Source organism: Lutra lutra, chromosome 10 (assembly GCF_902655055.1).
Source record: "Lutra lutra chromosome 10, mLutLut1.2, whole genome shotgun sequence".
NCBI classification, from domain to species: Eukaryota; Metazoa; Chordata; class Mammalia; order Carnivora; family Mustelidae; genus Lutra; species Lutra lutra.
The window spans coordinates 92,286,857-92,312,553 of NC_062287.1; the positions used below are offsets into that span (position 1 = coordinate 92,286,857).

The 25,697-nt window shown below is 37.9% G+C and overlaps 1 pseudogene; it reads right to left on the reverse strand.

The window, feature by feature from the left end:
• Positions 1 to 1,780: 1,780 nt before the first annotated feature.
• On the reverse strand, positions 1,781 to 20,087 carry LOC125079808 (ubiquitin-like protein 5; annotated as a pseudogene).
• Between the last annotated feature and the right edge of the window lie 5,610 nt (positions 20,088 to 25,697).

Genomic DNA, 25,697 nt, shown 5'->3' on the forward strand with positions numbered 1-25,697 from the left:
AGGGTCCTCGGATGGACCCCAGGATCGGGCTCCCTGCTCAGTGAAAAAACTGCTTCTCCCTCTTCCATGTCCCTCCCCCTGCTTATGTTCTCCCTTCACTGTCTCGCTCTCTGTCAAATAAATAAAAACTTAGAAAGAAAGAAAGAAAGAAAACAGCATCCCCTTTTCTGAACAGATAGAAGGACTAAGATTAAAGACAAAGAAATGGGACAACCACATACACTTAAAAAAAAAAAAAAAAGAGAGAGAGAGCTTCACAGGGTACCTGGATGGCTTAGTCTGTTAGGCATCTGACTTCGGCTCAGGTTGTGATCTCAGGGTCCTGGGATTAAGCCTTGCAACAGACTCCACGATTGCTTGTCCCTCTGCCCTTCCCTTGCTCATGCACTTGCTCTCTCTTTCTTTCTCAAACAAATAAGTAAAATCTTAAAAACAAAAAAGAGCTCAAATCCTTTCTTTATTGGTTCACATTCCTCTACAATACTTTCTTTTACCATTACTTCCTCATCTTTAGCAAGCACTTTCCACACTACAAAACATCTCCATATCTGTGTTCTTACATGACTTTCAAAACACAGTGGTCTCCTTAGAGACAGAGAGCATGTCTTCTATTGGCTTAGTTTACATAATGTGATGGAGTTGATACTAGAAAGAACAATTGTCTTCAGGAAGCTCTTGAGTTATGACTTTAGGACATATAGCTGTTATATATGCAACCCAGGAAGACTAAATATTAACAGGAAAGTGTATGAACAATTCCTCCTTCAACTGTGGTCTCAGGTTCTTACAACCATTTCTTCTTTCCCCCTTAAAACAGCATGAATGATTCAAGTCAATATTTACCAATTAAAATGACAAGCACAAATGTCTCTCTTGCCATAGATAGAGATTCAGGCTTTGATCTTTTATTTTTCTCCTCAACACAGGTGAATGAACCTATTATTTCCATTTAACAGAGCTAGACAGCTCTTACTTCTAGTCTCACATAGCCTTGACCATTGATGGTCCGACAGGTAACAGAAGGAGATGCCACAACGCACACCCCAGCTCACAAACTGCCACTTGTAGGAGTCGCTTGGACTTTCATGCCTCCCCACTGGTTCATTTAGACAAGTTCAACTTTCCCATCAGCCCAACAGCAACTATTTTCATGCTGTGACCACAACCAGCATTCCAATCTCACCGGGTTTTCAAAGGAAGAATAAAAAGCCTGCTACCTTTCCCAAACACTTTGTTCCATATTAATGACCTCACAGCTGCCCCCCTTTTCAAAAGAGAAGGTGGGGGGCATCGCCAGTTGTTGGCTTGTTTCATTCTGAATCCTGGGCAGCCCAATCTGCCACTCTTTCAAGTCCCAGGCACTTTGGAGGAACATCTGCTCCACGAACAGTGAGTCTGACTCCCGCCCCTCCACAGAAATAACGGCTAGTAAAAGTTTTATGGGGCGGGTACTTTTTTCCTCCTGCTTCCTCCTTTTGTAACTGACTGAAGCCCAAATGAGCAAGATGAAACGGCCAGATATTTAGCCATATGTTGGCATCCACATGTGTACGTTTGGGAGGGAAGAGAAGCTGTCAGCTGTACCAAATGAACATTATAATCATCTGAAATGCAATTAACAGCCCCACAGCCAATGAATCTTTGAAGGATTCTAACAGAGTAAATTATACCTCTCACTTACCTGCAGCAAATTGCCCATGGACCAGGTTCCTTGCTTGTGAAACTCCAATCCAGTCAGTTTATTTAGACTCTGAAGGAGTTTCAGGATACTTCCATACTGTTACTCTACATGGGTTATCTCCGTTCTTCTAGTAACGCCTATAAAAGCATACACAGACACACACACAGAGAATTAAAGGATACACTTAGCATATATAATGCTGAATAAATACTGGTTGATAGTTTAGATATTTTAACATCCATAACTCACACTATTTTTTTTTTTACCATTCTTATTATTTGTAAAAGAAAGTCATGGGAATAAAGATTTTTCTCTTTTAAAAACTGTACTGCGTGTTAATGTGGCTTGGTATCTACAATTACACTTAGCAGAAGTACACCAGATGAATGGCAAAATCTTAATAAAAAATTATTGATTAGAGACCCAGTATAATAGATTTGACTAAAATTTGCTTGTGATTGCATGCCTCAGAAGGTGACAAGGAATTCAATATTTAAGAAGTTACCATGGGGGGCACCTGGGTGGCTCAGTGGGTTAAAGCCTCTGCCTTCGGCTCAGGTCATGATCCCAGGGTCCTGGGATTGAGCCCCATATCGGGCTCTCTGCTCAGCGGGGAGCCTGCTTCCTCCTTTCTCTGCCTACCTATGATCTCTCTCTCTGTCAAAAAAGAAAAAAAAAAAAAAAAAGAAAGAAAAAAAAAGGAATGCCATTGGGATCCTTTAAAAAAAAAAAAAGTTACCATGGGCCTGGCGTTGGGCTAGTAGCTTTTATATAAATAACAATAATAAAATAAACAAAATAGATAAAATAATTATTTTCTAGAAACACAAAAGTTTTACCCTGTCTAGCAGAGGTTCAACTAACTTCTCTGCACACGTGGAAGAAACTAGTTTCACCTACATTTGCACATCAGTTTCAGTATTCCTGATCTGTAAATTTGTCTTTATTTTGGATTTTTCTTTGAACTGGTTATAACACTCCTGATTCTCTCATTGATTCACAAGTTTTATAAAATCTTTAACACCTGTTCCTTTTATATCTGTATGAGAGTCATGATTTTATTTTATTTTTTTTTTAAATGATCTCTTACCACTCATTACTCCAACTCTATAGAGCATATATATTGTTAAGTACATTTTGCTTAGCTGACCCAAGTCTCAGCAGGGTCCCATGAGCCTGAGGGCCATGAACCCCAACAGACATTCCTGGCGATTAGATACTGTGCTATAAGCTAAGGGTGCAAAGCTAAACACAGCTGTCTTTATCCTCAAGGTCAAGGAGACAAGGATAAATCCTTATTGAGTACAGGCTATATATGCAAGGTGCCTGCATAGATATCCAGGCACTAAAAACATATAAACCCTCACTATCCAAAACTCACCCCTTGCTATATGAAATAGTGAACTCAAATAGATTCAAACAGTGCTATCCCCTTCACTATCTGAATTCATTCTATAAACTCTTAATAACTGAATTCAGGAAACAAGTAGATTTGTATAGGAAAAGGCACTCTATTGTTATCTTTAAATCCTCAAAGTCACCTTGTGAGGTAGGCATTCTTCCCATTTTTACAGATAAGAAAAATGAGGCTCAGTGAAAGTGATGTTAAAAAAAAAAATCCCATCACTTTAGAATAGAAAGAGATAGCGAGATCACACAGCCCAGTGTCCTCATTTTATAGCTGGAAAAGCAGAGTTCAGGGAAACAGAGTGATTCTCTTTAATCTTTGATCCAGCTAGGAGCAGGGCCTGCCTCAACATCTCCTGCTTCTATCTTCTGTGCTTCTTTCCGCTTATCTGGGACTAGTCACCTAAGAGAATGGACCACACATCAGTCCCGAAACTTTTAGGGTCACGCCCTCATGACCACTAAACCATAATACCAAGCAAGATTCCATGCGTTTCCTCCTTTTTTGCCCACCTCATCCCAACTCTCCTTGCCTTTGTCCCCTCCTCTAGTCTCCCTTTCCTCTCGTACCGTTTTTGTCTTCTCCCTGTTCCTTATTTGCCTCCTCTCCCTCCATACAAGCTTTGCTAGGAGGAAATTATGATCACAGGTATCTAATAAACAGGCTTATACTATATCCCCTCTCAACGAGGAGAGCAGAGAGAGGTTACTAGCATCCCTCAAAGTGCTAGATCATAGCATCAGCAACCATTCCCTGTCTGCAAGGAAAAAATGCCACACATTTGTCATTTTTCTGTCCTTCCAGTCATTCACAACATGCTTCTTACATGGGGCTGATTTTGCTTCGAGACTTCACACCCCCAGAGACTTTCCCTTAGGAAATTTACAACCTTCTGCTCCTTTCCAAGTCATCAAAATTCTAATGGAGTAGTGCACTATGTAAACCTATGCTAATTTCAGTCATTATGCAGATGTCCAAGTATATTGCAGGTTTCCACCTCAAAGTGTTATTTCCCTCTAGAGTCAAAGGTACTTGGATGAGCTGCTGATCCCTTTGTTAAAATATAATCCACATATCACTAGGTCACCAAATTTATCAAACCTCTGCCAGGAAAACAGGATCCCTCTAGAGAGGCTGGCGAGTTGAGCAGTGTTGAATTGCTGCTTGTATTGAAAATGGAATGATGGGAAAACACTCTAAAGAAACTTAACTTTCTAATTAATCATAATCTCCCCCCCTTTGTGAATTTTAAAAATTCCCATTTTTGTTTTCATTTAGCAAACTCTGTTCGACTCCGTCTGAGCTACCAGGAAAACAGTATAAAAATATTTTTCATGAGTCGTCTCATATACTCCTCAGGATAATTTTAAAGGGTCTGCCTGGAATGCATCATTTTTAAACATTCAGAAACTGATGTTTCACTGAGGTGACAAGATATGACCAAGGCTACGCAGCTCGTCCTAAGTGTTAACATCCAGACTTGCGACATTTGGGTGGCTCAGTCAGTTAAGCTGCTGCCTTTGGCTCAGGTCATGATCGTAGAGTCCTGGGATTGAACCCCACATCGGGATACTTGCTCAGTGGGGAGCCTGCTTCTCTCTCTGCCTCTGCCTGCTTGTGCACTCTCTCTCTCTGACAAATAAATAAATAAATAAAATCTTAAAAAACAAAACAAAATTAAAAAACCCCGGACCTTACATCAGCCTCCATGTTCTTTTCCATTTACACATATTTACAATTTCAACGTGTTGTCTAACAATTGGTCCAAGCTGGACTCTCCTTGTATAAATATATCTAAATGGCTGAAGCGCTTATGTTCTATACAGAGTAAGAGCTTCAAAGAGAGTGATGTTCCATCTAGGAGAAATAAGGGGGTTCTCATTAAGCTTTGTAACCAATTATACCTATGATGTTAATACAATTGGATTAAGGGCTAAGATTAAGGTACATTAAGGTACATTCAATGTTAAAGTCAGAATTTCCAAATGGAAGTAGGATGCAAGTTGACATTTCCTCAGAAGCTCTCTATCACTGTGGCCTTTCCAGATCCCTAAATCAAAGAGCTCATGTTTCCTGAGAAAACTAAACTACCTCATCAAAATAAAGAAAGTTGTGGTAGACACTAGACCAAGACAAATACTAAATTCCTTATATGGGTTCCATACATAATAAGAAGGGCAAGGTTTTGATGTCCAACAGAGGGCATGGCTTCAGAATCTTAACATAGAGTTCATAGCATCTACCCCTTACCCCTGCCCACCATCCAGGCTTGATATGAGAATTAAAATATCTGCAATTAGGGGTGCCTGGGTGGCCCAGTCAGTTAGTTGGGTGACCCTTGATTTCAGCTCAGGTTATGATCTCAGGGTACTAAGAATGAGCCCAACACCGGGCTCCACGCTGGGCGGTGGGTGTGGAGTCTGCTTGAGATTCCCTCCCTCTCTCTCCTTTTACCCCTCCTTGCTTGCTTGCTCTCTCTCTCTCTCTCAAATAAATAAATAAATAAATATTAAAAAATAAAATACAATATCCACATTTAAGACTATAGCATACTGTTCAAATGTGACTCAAATAATGAGAACTCTTACTATCTCTTCATTCAGCACTAGGTCTGTCTGAGGGATCCATTCTAACAAGGGGCCAAATTTGCTGGCTCCAATCATGCATTTTGCCACATGCTGCTGTTAATTGTGTAGAATATAACACATGAGCAGGAGTTAAGGAGAGTAAGGATGCAGTGATTACCTCTTGATTCCTGACACTGACACTCCCCAAAAGTTCAAGCCCTGGTGTCAATAAACACTATCATCTCTTGCCCATTGGATCAGCCCCTTTTCAAACCTGGCAGTTGCTGTGTATGTACCCATTTACTGCAATTATTTCCAGAAATGTATATTTTCACCATCTGAGTGTGAACCCATAATTTATAATAAAAGCTGAAACAGAAACACTAATGCTAAACACAGAATCTTTGCAAATTATATCCCAACAAATAATAAATTTAATAGAGGATCATGAGACCCAAATTGCTAACCATAAGGAAGAGGGAATGTATCATCTTCTAATACTATTTTATTGAATATAAATGAATAAAGGCTTCTTTTATTGAATTTGGGTCATCAGCATGCCAAATCTCAATGGGGCTTTTGACATAAACTTACAATCAAGAGCTGAGTTATTATTTTTATAACAATAATATCATAGCTGGTGCTGTCAATCAGAAGCATGATAAATAATCACAATTCATATAACTTAATAATGTGTTAATACATTTATTTCAAAAAAAATATGATGCCAGTGTATATCTTTCATTCATTCCCACAGTCTATTTTCTAATAAATTTTGAAACAAAATTCAAGTTTAAACATGATTGTGGTACTCTAGTCAGATGTTCAAGTCCAACCTGCCTAAAAACACATTCAATAAGATGAGTGGAGCATAGTCTCATCCAACTGTCCCAGCTAAGTTTTCAAGATAAGTTTGACTTTAAGGAAAATCATGGCTATTTTTTTCATCCATTCATTCTCAGGAAGGCAAAATAACATTATAATAATCTGCACTCATTATAAAGTCATATGGCCTTAGGGCAAATCCAGGCTGCCAATCACTGACTTTATTGCCTTCAGATACTTACTCTCTGATTTGTCTCCTTATCTGTAAAAGGGTATAATAGTGGTATTTAACTAAAAGTTTGTTTTAGTATTAAATGAGATAACCTACAGAGAGCAAAAAACACTACTTCTGACATGACAAATGCTAAATTAATGCTAGCTATTATTTTTCAGTTATCCACAACATTTTTGAAATGCCTACCGATATACTCTATTAGGCAACAACCAGATGACGTATTTGTCAACTCTGCCCCCACCTTGTCACATACAACCCAACCCCAAATCCCAAATATAAAGAAACTAGAGCATTCTCGCAGAGCAGTAAAGAAAGGAGTCCACATTACCATGTCTTGTATTTATTTAAGTTTGTATTTAAATTCCAGTTAGTTAACATACAGTCTAATATTACTTCCAGGTGTACAATGTCGTGATTCAAGACTTCGATACAAGCCCCATTGCTCATCATAACAAGTAGAAGTCCCTAACAAGTCTCATAACAAGTCCTTAAACCTCTTCACCTCTCTCATCCCCCACCCTGCCTCTCTGCTGGTTACCATCAGTTTGTTCTCTACAGTAAAGAGTCTGTTTCTTGGTTTGCCTCTCTCTCTCTCTTTTCTCCCTCTGCTCATTAGTTTTGTTTCTTAAATTCCACATACAAGTGAAATCATATGGTATTTCCCTTTCTCTGACTTACTTCACTTGGCATAATACTCTCTAGCTCCAGCAGCATCCTTGTAAATGGCTGTAAATCTTTTTTATGGCTGAGTTATTTTCCATTATATATGTATATCTATATCTATATAGATATCGATATAGATATCACCTCTTTATGCAGTTGATGGACACTTGTGCTGTTTCCATAATTTAACTATTACAGATAATGCTGCTATAAGCATCAGGGTGCAGGTACCCCTTTGAATTAGTATTTCTGTGTTCTTTGGGTAAATAGTAGTTGTAGTAGTGCAATTGCTGGATCATAGTGTCATTCTGTTGTTAACTTTAATCTGGCTGAAGGAAGGAATAATGAAGCATCCATATTGGAAGCAAGTCCCCCACAGGCAACATGTAAGTTACACAGTCTCACTGAGCCTCTTAGTCAACCAGTAAACGGAGGCTCACATCCAAATGATTAAATATTTCAGAGTTAAGAGGGGACAATTATGTGGTTCAATCTGTTCAGCGTCTGCCTTCATTTCAGGTCATGATCCCGGGGTCTGGGATCAAGCCCAGCGTGGGGCTCTCTGCTCAGCAGGGAGTCTGCTTCTCCCTCTCCCTCTGCCTGCTGCTCCCCCTGCTCATGCTCTCTCTCTCTCTCAAATGAATAAATAATATCTTAAAAAATACTTCAGAGTTAAGAATAAAGCTAGCAAATTTTTAATAAAGCCATTTCATCATCTTCAAAATGGCCTCAATGGTTATTTTCAAACTTAGAATTCTCAGATGACTTGGCATTTTGTACTGGACTGAGGTGGCATAGGAAGAGGCAGCCTTGGTGCCCGGCCCTCTCCCTGAAGCCCTGAATATATTCCTACACTTGTTAAGTCTAGCTTTATAGGAGGGACTTCACCTGCATGTGTATTGACATTTCAGCCAACATGTCCAAGGTCCAACTACATACCTTATACAAAGTCACCCTTGAGCTTATAGGTGCCCACTGCAGTAATGATATCTGTTCTTAGGAGGGTGCACCGAGGGAAGAGACCCATATAGACATTTAAAAAGAGTTTGAGTAGGAATTCAGATCTCAACAAACAGTAAGGCCTGATCTAAGAGATGGCTGGGGACTATAAGTGGGACCCTCCCCTTAACTATATGAAGTCCATGGCTACAAAAAAGGAACTGACTGGAGAAATCCTGTTTAGATTTTTTTTAAAGGGTGGATCCTAGGGAAGGTAACTTTCTGGCTTAAGTCTAAATGTGGAATCAAGGCTTTGGAGCCAAACCATTGGGGTTCTGACTCTGCTTCTGTTCTTTAGCAATTAAGTAATCTCAGGCAAGTTATTTAGCCTGTATGCCTTGGTTTCTTTGTGAAATAAGAATGATAATCATTTACTTCATAGTATTTGAGAATGAAAGAATGAGTTAATGCACACAAAGCAGTTCAAAAAGTAGCTAGGAGAGAGTATGCATTGCATAAATATTAGCAATTAGCTATTATTATTATTACTATTATTAGAAGAAAGAGTAATAGTGATATTGTTAGAATGGTAGTAACAATAAGGTGCAAGTTCTGATATAATGCAGTAAATCCTAAAAATAAGTTGCAATCAGGAATTTATTTTGTCTTGTTTTGTTTGGAATAAGGATCACTTAGATAACATTTATTTTGCTCGAATAGAAGCCCTTAGTCTGGGTAAGTAATTAAGGTTTGAATTTCTGATTCCGGCCACATCACAGATTGAACTAACCTAGATCCACTTCCCATTACAAAACAGAAATACTGAATATGAATCTAAGAAAGAGAGCAACAACAGGTACACAGCTCTGAAGGAAAAATAAGTGGAGGATGGACTGCCAGATGTGAGAAATGAAAAAGAAAATTTAGCTGGTAGTATGAGCTAAACAAGATGATGCATGTCTGAAAAGAGGCAGGTGAAATGCTCTAGCAGCAGAGAGACCCTCTACAAAGCCTGAAGTCACACGACTGTCAGTTATGCCATTTCTAAACCTGAATGCATCCGTAACAGTAACACAGTCCCAAATATGTAAAGACAAAGATGACAGAGCTAAAAAGAGAAATAGACAATTCCATAATCATAGTGGAAGATTTTAACATACCTCACATAGTCACTTACAGAAAAATGTTAAGATGATTGTAAAAATTAAGAAAAATAGAGACAGTAACTATAAAGGAAACAGATTCTCAGCAAAACTGTAACTAGTTCCAATCCTCTTGATGATGTTGTCCGAACAAAACATCAAGTTTAGAAAATATTTGAATCTAATGAATAAACTTAACCAATGGACATTTAGAGAACACTTCACTCAAGTTATTCTTGTGAGAGCCTGGGAGATTATACTTGGTATCATGAAATATTTGGAACTGAATGGCAGCGCACACTGGATTCTTTAAATCCTTATGGTGTGCGATGATAGGACTATCTTTCATAACAATTTAAGCTTTAATGCATGTATTATAAAAGCAGAAATGTAGCATATTAGTGGTCTTTGCTATTTAACTAAAGAAATTAGATTTTTTAAAAGGAGGAGAATGTGAAAACAAATTGGAAAGAAAAGTTTGGAATCAATGCAGAAATTAACTAAAACAGCAACATTGGCAGAGGGATCACAAAAATTTTCAGCAAAAATAAAGCTGATTCCAGAAAAAAAGAAATAACAGGAAGGAAACACTTGAAATAATTGACAGAAACAACATTAAAATCATAGCTGAAAACAGGCTATCATCAGAAATAAAACTGATATTTAAAAATTATAGTAGAGTACTATGGATAATTTTATGACAAAATATTAGAAAACCCTATTAAAAGAAAATTTTAAGAACAATATTAAATACCCAAACTGACTAAAGAATATATAGGAAACTTGAATAAACAAAAGTCCACTAAGTAGCTTGAATTGGTAGTAAGTAACATACTCTTCACCCCCTGACCCCTAGTCACCCTATGACTTCTGGTAGGGTGCTTTCAATTTGACGTAATAATGGTTCTATCATGTAAAATATATTCAGCAGATCAAGGGTATAAGAGAATTAATGTAGATTCCTGAAACCTCCCCTTTTTTCTCTTGGGGAAAATCTGGTGCTATCTGTAACTTATGCAAAGTAAAGAAGCCACAGGTTTGGAGGAACCCAGATTCCATCTTCTTTTATGTTATGAGAAGAGTAGGAGGCACATCTAGAGAAATAGTGGCTGCCCATAGGTAAGTAATCTCACATTCTATTTCCTATAATGTTATAAAATTTCTGTACCATTTTGGTGCAATGAGTCTTACCAAAGCTTACTATGATTCTTTCAGATAATCTCCACATCCCTGATCATGTTTCCAAATCTGGACAAGGAATTTGAGAAAACTGAAATAAGCCATTCACAGAAAGACAAAATAGTACATGATCTCACTGGTACGTGGAATCTAAAATAGTCAAACTCCTAGAAACACAGAGTAGAATGGTGGTTTGCAGGGACTAGTGGGACTGGTGGGAAAATGAAAAGATGTTGGTTCAAGGGTGCAAAGTTTCAGTTATGCAAAATAAGTAAGTTGTGGAGAATTAATCTACCACATGATGATATAGTTAACAATTCTGTAGTGTATACTTGAAATTTTCCAAGAGGATAGATCTAAAGTGTTCATTCTCAAAATTAGAAAATAAAGAAATGAAAAAAAAAAAGGTAACAGTGAGGTGATGTATATGTTAATTAGTTTGATTGTGATGATCATTTCACAATGTATTTATACATTAAAATGTCAAGTTGTAGATCTTAAAACATATATAATTTTTTATTTGTCATATATACCTCAGACCAAAAAACAAACAAACAAACAAACAAACAAAAAACCAAAATCCTACAAGATGTGAAGGACTGAAGAGAAAACAGAGAATAAAGAAACAGAAACTCATTTATACCACTGGTGATAGTATAAATTTTCTCAAACTCTCTAAAAAGCAATTTAGCAATGTGAAGAAGTTGAAAATGCCTATTTTTCATAGAAGTTCTGGTATTAGATATATAACCTATGGCATCATTTTTAAAAGTGCCGATTATAACCCATTAAAAGATTTCCAGTTCAATTTAGTGGGTCTTTATCCACTTTAGTTTATTAGAACAGAACTCAAAATGCCAGAGTAAATTTCATTCATCATATACAAATATCTGTGTGCATGTGCACATGTGTATATGCATGTGAATATAGAAAAGGTAAAGGTAAGTATCTTTCAATACATAGGCTTGTGTGCTTGTGTGCAGGTCATGAGTCCCAAGATAAAATGTATTTCCTTCTGTGAATTACAGTCTAAAAAGTTTAAACACAATTTTCCTGGAGAAACACCCCCATATAAGCACAGTGAGACATTTACAGGGATGTTCACTGAAACATTTTTCCCAACCATGAGTAATGGTAAATAATTAGAAGTCCTTCAATTAAAAATGGGTAAATAATTCATAGTACTCTTATATAACAAAACACTACAATAGTCAAAATAAATGAACTAGCTCCTCATGAATCACTATGCAAAATTTCACAATATAATATTGGGTACAAAAAGCAAGTTGAAAAAGTACATCTGTAAAATTTATGCAATAGAAGAACAAATAATATTATATACCTTTATAGCTATATGGAGTGAAGGTATAGAAACATACATGATAAGGATACATACATGCTGCAGGATCCTAATTACCTCTAGCTTGGTTGTCTTTACATGGTTAAGGAGAGCAGATTATGATTGGAATAATGAGGAATCAGCTGTAAGTACAAAATTATATTTCTTTCCAAAAGAGGGATATGAAACAAATCTGATGATATTGCATTGGTATACCTGAGTGTTTGCAATGTCTCAAAAGTGATTTCTTAATCAAATTAGGTGAACTGGCTTAAGGAAGTGTTCTGTGCCAACAGGAGTATTACAAGTAATTATAACCATAGAATCTGTATTTAAATGAACTAATAATGCAAAAGAAAAACTGGTATCTCCCCAAACACATCCAACATATGCCCACTGTTGTTACTGGTGTATCAAGATGGAATAACTTTAAATTGAACAGGAAAAAAAAAAAAGATATTGGAAAGAACTTCTCAACTGCAAAGTTCAGACTTTAGAGATTTAGAAACAGATGGTGATCCACTAAATTTCAGACTCATACACGTTCTCTTAGCTAGAGGTCAGTTAAAATGACCAGCTTTTTCCTGAGGTTCTTCATATATTTGTGTGATGCTCACTGCAGAAATATTTAAGTAGTGATAAAAGTGCTAAGAATGGGAAAACAGCTTCAACTCACATTGTCAGCTGTGGTTTTTGCCAAATACTTAACTTTCCTTAGGCCAAAATGTTTGCCACATGAATGATTCCAGTTAGAACTGCAGACTACTCAAAAAGTGGTTCCAAGTGCCATGAAAATCACACTTTAGCAGAAATTGGCATGTTTCAAACCACCACTGAATGTTAGGGCCAAAGGTTCTTTTTAAATTAACTATTAGTATTTTTACACAAATTCTATACCTACAGGATACAAGGAAAATGAGCAAACTCATAAATTGGTTTTCACATTCTATGACAAGCTCAGTAAGAAAGTGGAAACACATGCCCCCATACCAGCATTTAACCATGAATACTCTATTTTAAAAACATAAAATGTAATTAATTATTTATCAGAAGATCACCCAGACTAATAAGACTAACATTCTGCCAAATAGTTATATAAACTCAAGCGATCAGTTGAGCTCCTTGGCATACCCTGTGGTGGCTAAACTTTGAAGGGGACCCCAGTGAGTCAAATCTTTATATAACACACTCCCCTTGAGTGTGTGGGCAGGATCTGAGGCTTACCTCCAGCCAACAGAAAATGACAAAGGTGGTGGGACAGTCACTCTGGACAGTTACATAAGACTGTATCTTAGCAGCTGGTGGCAAGAGCTTCTCCTACTGGCTTAAAGGAATAAGGTTCCACATTGTAAGGTGGTTTAGGGGTGAGGGGGGTTATGAGTAGACCTGTAGAAGGACCATTTGGGGAGGAACTGTAGTGTCAAGTAGGAGGAGAGGGCCCTCAGGATAGCTATTCACCAATGGGGACCTCCATCCTACAATCATAAGAAATTTGGCCCCAGATCCTAAGAGCTTGGGCAAGGATTCTAAGTTCTAGAAAGGAACACAGCCCTGCCCACATGTTGACTGCAATCTTGTGAGAAGATGAGTAAAAGAACGGGTTGAGCTCTGCCTAGACTTCTGATCCACCAGACTGCGAGATCTGAAATGTATACTGTGCTAAGCACCTAAGTTTGGGTAATCTGTTATGTAGCAACAGACAACTAAAACAATTTGCCAGCTGTGAAAAAGTTGCATTGTCAGAAGTTTCCAATTTTGAGTGTTCATCAGACTTACCCAAGACTTTTTTTTTTTCCTTTTTAAACAAATACACAATTCTGTACCTCAAAGCAATTGCTTGATCAGAATTTTGAGAGATGGGGCTGAGATATACGAATTTTTTAAAGATTTCCAGGTGATCCTGATGACACTGATCTGATCCTTAAGATCCTTTCTAGTTATAAATATGTTTACAAATGGCATTTGGCATCCAAAGGTTGATATGCTTACTTCCTCTCATTTTTTTGTATAGTAAAATCACACGTTTGCTGTAGCTCCAGAGACCAATTTTTAAAACATGGAACCAGCTGTGCTTGATAAATATATCTATCTTTGGCCATCTTCCAAGCCAATATGTCATCAACCAGTGTGTGGACATTTCCTTTCCTTCTTAAAAGAGAGAAAGAGGAACAGAAAGACAGAGAGAGAGAAGCATAGATACACACGCACACATTTTATAATTTTTTTTTAAGATTTTTTTATTTAGTTATTTGACAGACAGAGATCACAAGTAGGCAGAGAGGCAGGCAGAGAGAGAGAGAGAGGAAGGGAAGCAGGCTCTCCGCTGAGCAGAGAGCCCGATGTGGGGCTCCATCCCAGGACCCTGAGACCATGACCTGAGCCGAAGGCAGAGGCTTAACCCACTGAGCCACCCAGGCGCCCCACACGCACACATTTTAAATGACCTACACACACAAAGTGACTATAAATGAGGCTTGTTTGGGGTGGGGGTGGGAACAGGCACATCTTACTACTTTCTTTCCTCTCATTGTTTCTAAAACCAGAACTTCCCCTTCCATCCCAGCTCCTGCTGGGCAAACATCTCATATTTCCTACTGCCTATTTTTTGTACCCATACCTAGCAAAGCTCTGTTGCTCGCCATCATCAATCTATAATGAGAGAGGAAAATACAGGTAAGAGAGGAGAAACTAAACCTTGGAGAACTCTCAGCTGTAAATTAAAGTTCGATCTTACTTATATTTTAAAAGTAATGGCCCCATGGAATAAAGACGATGGAGTTTTTCCTCCCTCTATTCACTTCTAATTTATATTGTCCCAAATCAAGGTACTGTGAAGGAAAGTTGTAGAAGCTGAGGGGATAGAGGAATTGATTTTTGGTTTTTGTCTTCAAAAAAGAGGAGTAACAGGAACAGACAGAGTATCGGATAGCAGCTTAGAAGCCCATGTGCCTCAGTTTTGATCCTTGGTTTAACGTGTTAACCTCTATACCTCTGGTTCAAGGCCCTATGGTTGCTGAGTTTCTAAGGGCAACTATAAATCCTGAATAAGTGGTTCATTCTGGGTTGCCCTCTTTTCAAATGGGGTCAAACTACTTTCTTGGCAGATTTCCTTTAAGATGATTTATTATATTGCTGGAAAAAAAAATGAATGAATGAGTGAACGAACAGACCCCTTTCTCCTCTTCTTCTAATCATCCCCATGCAGAATTTGTGAAATCCATTAATCATGTACTGGGTTTGAATGAGTTTTCAGGACTTCAGAAGGCATCCTGCTGAAAGTTTAAGCAGACTTTTCCTTTTATTAATGCAACAATGAACAACAACGTTGAAAAAGGAGAAGCAAATATTTTACGATCTCATCTTCAAAGTCAAAGAATTCTCAGAGACTTATTTTTTTCCTGCTTTTAAATTTCAGGTCAGTGGGACTGGGTTCAGGAACCCTTACATAGCACATGTTTCAAACAGAGTGTCGTGGTACTACAGTCTGTTCCCCTCTCTCTTTCCCGCAATACCCCCACCCCCCCCCCAATCCCATTATGTTCAGTTGAAGCTGCCTTTGGAACAAAGATTGACCTTTAATACACACTTGTGTGCATCCCAATAAATAACATATTTTATTGTGTTTCGATTAGTCTCTTACTCTCAAAAACTCTAACAATAATTTCAGATGTGGCCTCCTCACATTTCAAATTCTGACGGGGCTGTGCCACTTGGCACTTTGATCACTTATTACTTGTGGTTTTCTTTTCTTTTCTTTTATATTTATGTTTAATCTGAATCTCTGCTGACTAAACTTCTTTTCTAACTATGATACACACTCTAATATCTCTTCCCCAGGATACTGTCTCTTACCATTGAACTAATTATAGGAACAGTGGATATGATATCTCTTCTTTTATAATAAACCCAACCAACCGCACCATATTCTTATTGCCACTAGAACATTTAATTCCCTTGATGATAGCTTTAATTGTTGCTAAGAACAGTATTTTTTCCAGGGCGCTTCACTTTCGTCACCAACAATAAGAAATGTGTTTATTTCCCTTTTCAAGAGCAACGTCTTCCCCAGGGGAGAGAAAAAAAGTTACTTCGAAACTATATAAAATGTACTGAGCATTCATTCTTAGGAGTGGAGAACAATATGCTAAATTGAGACGTGAAATTTGGAGTATACAACCACCTACACTAGATACGAGTTTTCCCCTCACATTTCAGGGTCCCCTCAGCCACACTGAAAATAAGTACTTTCTAAAAAAAAAAAAAAAAAAAAAAGACAACATTTCTCCCCTTTGCAATTGCATGTAACTGATCTAATTGACACATTTTAAATCCCTGAGAGTGCAATGCGGACTTGTCTCCCTTAACATGTGCTCATGCAAAATATGAACACTGGTAGGAGGAATGTTTCTAAAGAAGATCACATTTGCATCTAACTGATTCAAGCATCATATTTGATGTGGCTACATGGAAGGTATTCCTGCATAAAGTAGGGACTTTTTAGAAACATTGATCATATTTTTTTTTGCCCATTTCCTGCAGCATAATATCAATTCTGCTTTTCAGAAACAAAACAAAACAAAATATGCATATGTTTTAAACCAATCAGCATCAAAATCACAAGGATATGGGGAAAGCAGAAAATGTGTCAACATCTCATTGGTCAATTTGGTTGCTTACTTTCATGAACCTCAGTCTACCCATGTACAAATCTGGAAATTGAATTAGACCAGTGATGGGGAACCATTGTTGTTAGCACTGGCTCAGGGCAGAAAGGTGCATGGGCTTATATTTTGAAGAAATTGTGTATATCTATACCTATACCTACACAGACATCTATACCCACCTGTACTGATTTGTACAGCCATCTACATTTATATTGGCATCTTTAGGAAATGTAACATCTATAACTGTGATGGATAGTTATTTTATTATTTCTAAATTCTTGAAGGCTTTTTTAGCAAAGAAAAATTCAGAAAATGTATTAATAGTCTTTGAAATAACATCTAGGAATAATAATAATTAGAGAAGGGTTTAAGGTAGGGGACCTAATTTCATATTAGAGTTTAGCCACACAAATAGGATTTTTAAAATTCTGATTAAGGAATTGGTAAGCAGGTGGAGAAATACTGCTTCTACCATTTCAGCTCCTACTACTCTTGGCCTCATACACTTCATTGCAGCAATATTGGCCTTTGCTCTGTTTTTGTAACATACAAATTAATTTCTGCCTCAGGATCTTTGCATTATCCTCTTTTAGGAACTTTGACCCAATACCGCTGAATAGCTCATTTGTTCATTCTTCTCTTTACTCAGTGTATAATCGCTATCTCTAAGAGAAATCCCTACCTTCTTATATACTCCACCCTTGTTTATAACAGTGCCCTATTTTATTTTCTTATAGTACTCATCACTAACTAAAATAAAGTACATTAATTGTCTGTTTCTGTTCAAGAATGTAAATTTTTTTTTTAAAGATTTTTTATTTATTTATTTGTCAGAGAGAGAGAGAGAGAGCGAGCACAGGCAGACAGAGTGGCAGGCAGAGGCAGAGGGAGAAGCAGGCTCCCCACAGAACAAGGAGCCCGATGTGGGACTCAATCCCAGGACACTGGGATCATGACCTGAGCAGAAGGCAGTGGCTTAACCAACTGAGCCACCCAGGCGTCCCGAGAAGAATGTAAATTTTTTAAGGACAGATATTTTGTCTTATTCACATCTCCAGCACAGAGCAGGTGCTCATTAAATTTTGGTTGGATGAAGAAATATGTTTTTTTTTTTCTTGTCTTTCAGATGATGTCTTAGACCAAGTTGTAAGGCAAGGTAAGTCATTAGTTGCTCATCACTGAAATATGTGTTTTTAAAATGATAACTGATAATGTTAATAACAACTAGCACTATACTTAGCATATTTGCTATCACACTGATTTCCCCATTGAAAGTGGTATTGTAGCCAACTCTACTTTGAATATGAGTTCTTGCCAGGTCATTCTGATTTCAGATCAGCTCCAGGATTTTGACGGGAAAGCTATTTTTAACATCCCAGATTGGAAATGCCCACATTGCACGATTTTTCCAGGAATACAGACCACCCTCAATATCGCTTAACAATGGATTTCGAATCTCATTCTTAGGGTTCTTATATTTGTGAAAGAAAGCTAACATCAAATAATGCAAGAAAACATTAAGCCTGCTTTTTGTTAGAGGAATAAATCTCAGAAAAAAAACATGTTTTCATGAAAAAAATAGCCAGTTTATAGTAGAGTGGCCAGAATTAGTAATACTTAAAACAGTACTCGGAGACTCTGACTTTCTCACCTCACACAGTTTCCTGGCCATTTAGACAATTCACTTCATATCTAAGCTCAGAAATAGTATTTATGCCTCAATGGAGGCATAAACAGAAAGCTATTTATGGACCTCTCAGAAAATCAGAGTCAGAACGTTATCAAGCCTATTGTTTGAAAAAACTATTAAAGAATAATGGACATACAATATTGTATTAATTTCAGGTGTTAGCTATGGTGAATCGATATTCATATACATTACAAAATGGTCACCACAGTATTAAGTCTAGCTGCCCCCTGTCACCACAAAAGTCGTTACAATATTAGTGACTGTATTCTCTCAGCTGTACATTACATCCCCATGATGTATTTAATACTTAGTTATTTTTTTTTGCTTTGTTATAGTATGTACATCTAAAAATGACATTAAAATGTTACTCTGTGTTACAGAAAAGATATTAAGATTTTCTATTATTTACATTAAACAAGCAAGCACCTTTAAAAAAACAAACCAAAATAAGATAAACAATATAAAATTATTTATAAATATATATTATATAATATTTATATATTATATTTTATGAAAATGTATTTTTATACTTTATAAAAAACAAATAAATAAATAAAACCCAAAATAACATAAAACAAACCAAATTATTCCTTTTTGACATTCCCCTAGCCAAAGGGGACACTGTATCCTCTTCCAAATGACCAAGACCCCTTTCAGGGGTTACACTCTGTGAAGACATCCTCTGATTAGAAATACCAGCTCTGGCTGGAATCACAGGGGCAATGGAGAAGGGACAGCGGAGGAGGGGGTCCAAACTTGGGCAGGGGATTCCTGCAGCTTCTGGCCAGCTGCCCTCAGACTCTTGCTGCCTTTTGCCATCCTTGGGTGGACAGGCTTGATTGGAGGTGCTGCGGGAGCTGTCCACCCACCCAGGACTTTAGGGTGGGTTCAGAGGGCTATGGCAGGCCAATACTCCAGGAACACCTTTTTTTTTTTTTTTTTTGCAACTTCAAAGATTTTATTAACATGAGGGGTTTTGTTTTGTTTTTTAAGATTTTATTTATTTATTTGACAGACAGAGATCATAAGTAGGCAGAGAGGCAGGCAGAGAGAGAGGAGGAAGCAAGCTCTCCTCGGAGCAGAAAGCCTGATGTAGGGCTCGATCCCAGGACACTGGGATCATGACCTGAGCAGAAGGCAGAGGCTTTAATACACTGAGCCACCCAGGTGCCCCTAACATGAGTTTTTAAAAACAAGCATCCTGGAGCACCTGGGTGGCTCAATGAGTTAAGCATCTGCCTTAGGCTCAGGTCGTGATCCCGGGGTCCTGGGATCCAGCCCCACATCAGGCTCCTGGCTCAAAGGGAGTCTGCTTCTCCCTCTCCTCCCCACCTCTGCTCTCTCTCTCTCTCTCTCTCTCTCAAATAAATAAGATCTTTAAAACAAATAAATAAAAACAGGCACCCATACCAGTGTGGGGGTGAGGATGGGAGAAGAGGGGAGGAGAAGGGAGGCGAGAGGAGGGTGGGGCAGGGTAAGGAATTCTGCTCTGTTGGTAAAAAAGCTCTGGGTTCAGCCCATCATGGATTTCATAGTCCCCCAGAGAAACATGGGCCTTAAAAATCTTGTCCTACTTCTTCAGGATGATCTTGTTTTAATGGGTACCAGTTGGTTGTGACCAACTTCTTAAGGTCCCCGATGGGGCCATCAGTGTTGCATTTAATACGGACCTTCTTACCTAGATAGTTGTTGCAAACGACCTCCATCATCCTGTCTGGAGCTCAAAACACCTGGAACCTGTGGCTGCCACAAGCTCCTCCTTCAAGGGCCAAGCCCAAGTCAGAGTGGACTCCAAGGGCTAGAAGCAGACCTTTAATCCAATTCACCTACTTTATCCACTCCATATTCCCAACTGACAACCATCAGTTTGTGCTTTGTAAATATAAGTCTGTTTTATTTTGTGTTTGCTTTGTTTTTAAGTATCATATATACATGAACTTCTACAATATTTGTCTTTTTTGACTTATTTCACTCAGCATGATAGATTCCAGGCCTAACAAAGTTGTCACACATGGCAAGGTTTCATTCTTTTTTTGATGATGATTCTTCCATTATACCACATCTTCTTTATCAATTCAACTATCCGTGAACACTGAGACGGCTTCCATTTCTTGGCTCTTGTAAATAACGCTATAATGAACATAGAAGTACTTTTATCTTTTCAAATTTGTGTTTTTATTTTCCTTGGATACTTAGTGGAATTGCTGCATCAAATTGGCCATTCTATTTTTTTTTAATATTTATTTATTTATTTGAGACAGAGAAAGAGTGCAAGTGAATGAGGAAGGGCAGAAGTAGGGGGAAGAGAGAGAATCCTCAAGCAGGCTCCTCCCTCAGTGTGGAGCATGACACTGAGCTTAATCCCAGGACCCGGAGATCATCACCTGAGCTGAAACCAAGATTTGACCACTTAACCAACTGAGCCACCCAGGTACTCCTGGTAGTTCTATTTTTAATTTTTTTAAGAAACTTCCATAGTGTTTTCCATAATGGCTGCACCAACTTACATTCCCTCCAACAGTGCACCAGGGTTTCCTTTCCTCCACATCCTGGCCAATACTTGTCATTTCTTGTCTTTTTCATACGTTACTAGCCATTCTAACAGATGTAAAGTGATACATCATTGTGGTTTTGATTTGAATGTCCCTGATAATTAGGGAAATGCATGTAGCTATTTTCATGTAGCTGTTGGCCCTCTGTACATCTTTCTTTGGAAAATGTCTGTTCAGATCTTTTGCCCATTTTTTTTAACCAAATTGTTTCTTTTTTTGATATTCAGTTGTATTCAAGCATACTCCTAAAAGACAAAAAATAATAATAATAACACCAGTAGCAAAAACAAAGACCCTGATTATATATATTATTTAATGGAGTTGTGCATGATTTGTTGTCTTGCTAAAGGCCTATTTTGTAGTCAAGTCATCCAAGTGAATTATAGTGGTAGGAACTATACCCTTTCGACATAATCAATTTAACTTCAGGCAAAATGTTGGGATCAAATTAAAAATATATGGGCGTGGGTAACAATCCTCATGACTAATCACCTAATTAATGCATTTTGCCTTTGTTTACCAAGAATATTTATATGCTAATTAAGTCAGATGTACTGACTGGCCATTAAATGTACCACTGATAAGATTTTAATAATAACTAAAACTGAAATCTTATTCTATAGGTTAAAGATTTTTTTTTTTTTTTGACAGAGAGAGAGAGAGAGATCACAAGTAGGCAGAGAGGCAGGCAGAGAGAGGGGATGAAGCAGGCTCCCTGCTGAGCAGAGAGCTGGATGCAGGGCTGGATGCAGGGCTTGATCCCAGGACCCTGAGTTCATGACCTGAGCCGAAGGCAGGGGCTTAACCCACTGAGCCACCCAGGCACCCCTTATTCTACGGGTGAAATGACCATCTCATACCACAATTTCAGCAGTTTATCAACTACCTGGGTGAAGGTAATCTTCCTTTTTTTCTCCCCCCAAATCAGTTTTTACTGAATTCTGGAGTTGTGAAGTAACTTACCCAACATCAGATTTAAAAAGTGGTAGACTGGGTCTCCAACCTAGATTCTGGTCCTTTAAGTAAGTTTCCAAACTTACTTCTAAGATAAGCATCCCTCTTTCAAAGGAAAGTTTAAGCACAAGTTCAACACATAACAGAGATAAATATGCACCCACTACTATCAGTTATGAAAGATGCCAGATAACACGCCCGGCCCTTCAACTCCTTCCTCCACTGAAGTGATTGAAGGAACTCTGAAGAAAACACTTAACACTTTGCATGGTTTGAAATCCAATGATGCATATATATAGATAGAGGCTAAAAGCTTGCAAGGAAAAGGATTAATGATAATGACCAAGTCATCAGTATTGGTTATGGACTCTTTGCATTCATTGTATGTTCATTAACTATGGCTTTCTTAAGTGTAAGTTGATGGGTTCTTCGCTCTCTGTTTCACCAGTTACTTCAACACCCAGTCATCACCCAGGCCTCTGTAAGGCATGGCCTCTGCACATCTCCAATGTCACATGAACTAGAATGCAGTACTTCTAATGCTCTTAATTGCAGCAACAGCTCTGAGCCCACTGGTGATTCTTCCACCAGAAGGAAGGAAACAAAAGTGTAAGTACGGCCTTTTAGAATATCTGTGAAATTAGCTCTACTTGATTTGCCTTTATTATTAATTCCAAGATGATCTGAGGTTAGACTAATGTCAAGACTAATGTCGAGTTTTGATATTGTGGAATAAGCACTGAGATTGGAGTTGGGCCGTTCATTTCCAATTAAATATAACCCACCTCCCTTGTGACCTGTGAGTCTTTGTGAAAGTCATTCTTTTCAGTTTCAGTCACTTCACACTTAAAAAAAAGAAAAAAATTATCGTAACAGTGAAGCCCAATTATGTTTTTTTTTAAAGGATGGTATTCAAAATATGCAGCAACTAGAATATCAAGTACATTGTCCAATCAGAATGGATGCTGACAACAAACACTGAAGGGTCCCAGGCTTATATAGTAGTCGTGGCAGAATCCGGTGAGATCAGACGGCATAATAAACATGGAAATGCTTTGTTAACTATGAAGTTTACCTAAGGTTAGGTATAATTATAATACTGGTTTATAAATCCTGTACATTCTTGCTTACTTACATTTTAATATTTCAAACCATGATGTTCTCCATGAACTTCAGTGCTTTAGTATTTAAAGTATTTAAAAGTATATAAAAAGACAAAGATGATGGTGATTATGATGGTTATTCAATTTTTACCAGAATTCTAAAGGATGGGTATCATTATTATCTCTGTTTTACAGATGAGATCATTGAGCCTCCATAAGTTTAATTCATATGCCTGACCTTATCCAGCTAATGACCTGCAGAACCAAAATTCAAACCCAAGTGTGTCAAAACCAAGCCTGTGTCATAACCTGGGTAGTTGAAGTGTGATTTTTACCCAGAATTCAGAGTAAATTTCTCAGAGTCATAACATACTTAAATAAGACTTCCACCTTCTGTTACTTCTCAACTGGAGTAACTGGTAAGGTGGGTTTATTTTATATTTAATGGAGCTTCAAGATCCCTCACTTGCACCATCATCTACCAGTGCTGAGAGTTACTTAGGAGTCCTAGAGGATTCTGGGTGGGGAGGGAAAGCCAGGTTGCACACAGAAGCAAATCTACACAAGTATTTCTGGAAAATGGCCCACAAAGAACTCAGAAGAAAAGACTCTAAATCTCTAAAATTTCAGAATTTTCTTGTGATTTCTCTCATTTCAAATCATAACTTATTTTGTCCCCAGTTGCGTTTTCATACTTTACTTATTTGTTTTCTCCTTAAAGAAAGTCTTTACAAATGTATGACCTTTGAGTCCCAGAAAAACCAGTTCTGCCTTGGTCATGGTGTTAAGTTAGGACGAATATAGTAGAGATCTGGGAAACCAGCTAAGCCGAGTTTTCTCATTCTTAGCTCTTCCTACTCACACTTCAGAGCCAACCTAGCAGCAATTTCTGATTTTCTAAGTCTACATTAGTTTCCCTTTCTGCCATCTCCCTAGTATCAATGGTTTCCCCTATTGTAACATTTTTAGAATTTATCATATGTTACTCCCAGTTACATGTACCTCAAAGACAGGCTGTGTCTGACTTGGTCACCATTTTATCTTTAATGCCAAGTTCAGCACATGACACAAGGAAGCTACATAAGAACTCAATGAATAACTACTGAATAAGCAATTTTTTTCCTTTCTTAGATATATACATGTAGTTTTTGAATGTCCCATATACCTTGTTGAAAAACAGAATTTTTTTCACCCCAAATTTTCCAATTTTTTAAAGATTTAATTTATGTGAGAGGGAGAGAGCAAGAGAGCATGTGGCCAGGGGAGGGGCAAACGGAGAGGGAGAAACAGATTCCGAGCTGAGTAGGGAGCCCAAAGCCAGGCTCCATCCCAGGATCCCAAGATCATGACTAGAGCTAAAGGCAGACACTTAACTGACTGAGCCACCCAGGGGCCCCTGCCCTAAAAATTTCTATAGCTAAATACCTTTACTTAGGACTCCGTCCAAACCTCTGAATTTAAAGATAAGTGCAGAGAGGAAAGTCAAACACTTCATGTGAACAGTCGAAGCAACAGAAAAAGACAACTTTAAAATACAGTAACATGGATTTAGATGTCACTGAAAACAACTCCCCCCCCATCTCACCAACCAAGACAAATCCCACAACTCACTAGACATATCTACAAAAAAATGAACATGTCTACAAAATGTTCCTGTGAAACAGAATGTATTTCCTGAAGAACAAAATGCAATTTATAGAGAACTTTTCTTTTATGACAACTCCCTTGTGTCAGGAATTCAAAGTAGGCCAAACGACCGCAAAAACTTGTGTCAGGAATTCAAGTAGATCAAATGGCCAACTGGAAGATGAAGATTGAACAATCTTAACTTTTTGGCTATTCTTAAGGGAGTAGCATAAATCTTTTAAGGCAGGTTGCAAGACAGTTTGATATGTTTCAGTAGTTGCTTCATACCTCTCTGGGTTCTTCTGAATCAATACTTGTCCAATTTTTGTCTTCGGTTTCATAGAATCATAGAAACATAGAAAGCAGAGTAGGATGGAACCCTGGTGGTTAGCTAATTTAACTTTTCACACTACAAATGCCTTCCAAGGAGTCCCCCAAACTAGCAAGGGAATGTCCTGAGGGAGACTTCCAGATTTGGAGCATCTCCTACTATTGGAAAGAGTGTTTACTTTGTCTTATTCTATTCTGTTTCTTTCAAATTTCATCAATACTTGCCTTCCTAGAATTGACTTCTACTAGGGATTGTTTTACCTTCTGAAGTAACCCAAGATAAAAATATTCCTCTTTGTTACCCGATGATATATCAGCATTAATATTCCTCTTTGCTACATGATGATATATCAGACCTCTTCTCAACCTTTCTTCTGCCTACGTTCATCAATTTGGAGCCAGTTTCACATGGCTTCCAGACTCTGGTTATCTTGACCAATTTTGGCTGAATACACCTTGGACAAAATTGTTGGGTAGGATTACTCACACACAGGATGGGCTAGGAGCTAATAGTCCAGATAATTAACAAATTTTAGGGGAATTATGTTGCCAAAACAATCTCAAGCCTATGACTTAATCCTGAAAACATTTTGTTTACTTGATATCTTGCCAAAAGCTATAGCTCCTCAAGAAGGGCTTATTTTCTAATTCCTCCCCTAAAATGTAGATGTGGAGATTAATGGATAATGAAGACCTTCTGGAGATAGAACCAGAACAAAGAACTTTCACTGTTTCTATCCAGCAGATTTGATGATTTTAACCCACCCATGACTACCCTTGAGTTGACACTCTCTCCTTTT